This window comes from Ursus maritimus, unplaced genomic scaffold (assembly GCF_017311325.1).
Source record: "Ursus maritimus isolate PB19 unplaced genomic scaffold, ASM1731132v1 scaffold_2, whole genome shotgun sequence".
NCBI classification, from domain to species: Eukaryota; Metazoa; Chordata; class Mammalia; order Carnivora; family Ursidae; genus Ursus; species Ursus maritimus.
Window position 1 is genome coordinate 99749929 of NW_024424452.1, and position 2350 is coordinate 99752278.

At 54.4% G+C, this 2350-nt stretch overlaps 1 pseudogene; it reads right to left on the reverse strand.

The window, feature by feature from the left end:
- Positions 1 to 218: 218 nt before the first annotated feature.
- LOC103657764 lies at positions 219 to 1765 on the reverse strand (annotated as a pseudogene).
- Between the last annotated feature and the right edge of the window lie 585 nt (positions 1766 to 2350).

A 2350-nucleotide genomic window follows, 5' to 3' on the forward strand; every position in this document is an offset into this window, starting at 1 on the left:
TGGTTGTTAATCTTTCTCTTATTCATTCATTGAAATTCTCTATATATTCTGGGCTAAACATGTTATTTCTATGTGTTGCAAATACAGCTATTCTTTTTATGGGGATGGGGGAGTGATTGGCAGAGCCAGCTGAGGCTTTATTTGGGAATAGACACTTGAATCAGCTTTTAGTTGGGGGCACAACCCTCCAAGGGTGGACTGAGGAATGGAGCTGAGCCTCAGGTGGGTCTCCTGTTTCTGACGCTGCCCTGCACAGCTCCTTCCCGCAAAGGCCCTATGGCAATCGCAGGAGTGGGGAGGCTGAGAGCAACCACAAACAACTCCAACACCAGCTTCCCATCGTGGGTCTCCATCCTCTTCGCAACCGCAGCCTTGGAGAAGCTGACTCGGCTGAAGGAACTGGAGGCTCGCCCCCAGAAGCCGGCCTGGAAAGACCTCAGGCTGTCGGTGAGGCCAGGGCTCCTGAGGTCCCCCAATGGGCGGAGCTTGGCCGCCCTGAGTAGCCACTGGCAGTCTTGGTATGGAGACTCCTGTTCTGCATCCCAGACTCCAGCCGGCTCTCCTCGCCCTCCAGGAGTTTACAGTAGGTGGCGATCTCCATGTCCAGGGCCAGCCTGACGTTCATGCGCTCCTGCGACTCACGCAGCTGTCGCGCCACAACCCGCTCGGCTCGACGCACCGCAACCTCCAGTCCAGTCAGCTTGGCGTCAGCGTCCTTAATAGCAGCTCCCTACGCTGCCCAGTAACAGCGACCGCAGCCACCAGGGAAGCCCCCTGGCCGTCGAGGCCATCCAGCTCAGCCTGGAGTCGGCCAGTGTTCCAGTTTATCTCACAGATCTTCGTCTTCATGCGAGGGAGGTCATCCCCGTGCTTCCTAGCCAGCGCCAGCAGCTCTCATACTTGGTCCGAACATGGTCTCGGCCTTGGCCTGGCTGCGGTTAGCGATCTCCTTCTACTGGACCTTGACCTCGGCGTGATGCCATCTGGTCCAGGGAGCAGCTGCTGTCCACGGAGAGGAGCGCGGAGGTGTAGGAGGTCTGCGGGGGCAGCTTCCGGCTCCCCTGTTCCCAGGGCGGCCTGCGGAAGCCCATCTCGCCCGCCAGCCCCTCCAGGCGGACTGCAGCTCGGCCTCGTTCGAGTAAGCTTCACCTACTGCCTTCTTGACCAGGACGAATGCGTTCTCCCTCTCCGCACGCTCTCTGATCTCTTCCTCCTACTTATTCTTGAAGTCCTCCGCCAGCCCCTGCCTGGGGACGAGCTCCACCTCCGGCTTCAGCTTCTCTCGGGCCATGACGTTCAGCTGCCACACAAAGCTGATGATGTAGCCGTCGAACATGTTGCCGACGTTACTGCGAGCCATTTTCCGCTGCTGCAGGAGGCGCCATTTGGTCTCCAGAATCTCGTTCTGCTGCTCCACGTTCCGCGCCTTGTCGATAAAGGAGGCAAACTTGCTGTTGCGGGTCGTGAACTGCTCCTTCTCCAGGGTGCACACAGCCTGGATGTTGGGGTCCACCTCCAGCTTAAGGGGGCTCAGCAGGCTCTGGTTCACTGAGACGGCTGCCATGCCCTTTTACCCCCTACCCTGGTGTAGCCTCCAACCACATTCATGGTGCCCAGGCCACCGCGGAAGCTGCTGCTGCCCACCTGGGAAAAGGCCCAGGAGGTGATGCGGGTGCCAGCTGTGCTCAGGTACGAGCTGCTGCTGAGGGCCCCGGGGCCCAGACGTGGACACCTGGGAGGGCTTCTGGGTTACCCTGATGGACATGGTGAAGGCTGGAGTAGAGGCAAGTAGGCTGAACCAGAGATTGGAGAAGAAGCTGAGAAGCTGCTTCTAGGTAGGGCATTCACTCTTTCTTATATATACAGTATAGATTTTAATCTCAGGAAAATAAGAATTTTCAAATTTCAAACTAGATCCCCCACATACTTGAAAGTCAATGCCCTAATGATTGAAGCATTACAAATTGACTGCTTGCCTTCCTAAGACAATTGCCAGATCTTTCCCTTGCTTTTTATTAAGTCAAACTGGCCTAAATGTTACATCAAATTCTTAAATCAAAATAAATTTATAGGGGTGCCTGGGTGGCTCAGTCAGTTAAGCCTCCTAATGGAGCTACCACTCCTGATTGCTGCTCAGGTCATGATTTCCCTGTGCTGAGATGAGCCCCTCCCCGGACTCTGTACTCTGTGGAGAGTCTGCTTGAGATTCTTTCTCTCCCTGTGCCCCTCCCTCCCTCAAATAAATAAATAAATCTTTAAAAAACAACAAAAACTAAACTTAAAATTAATAATCATCAATAATAACATACTCAGGGTACACAGAATAATAAGCACAATTCCTACCTTTATC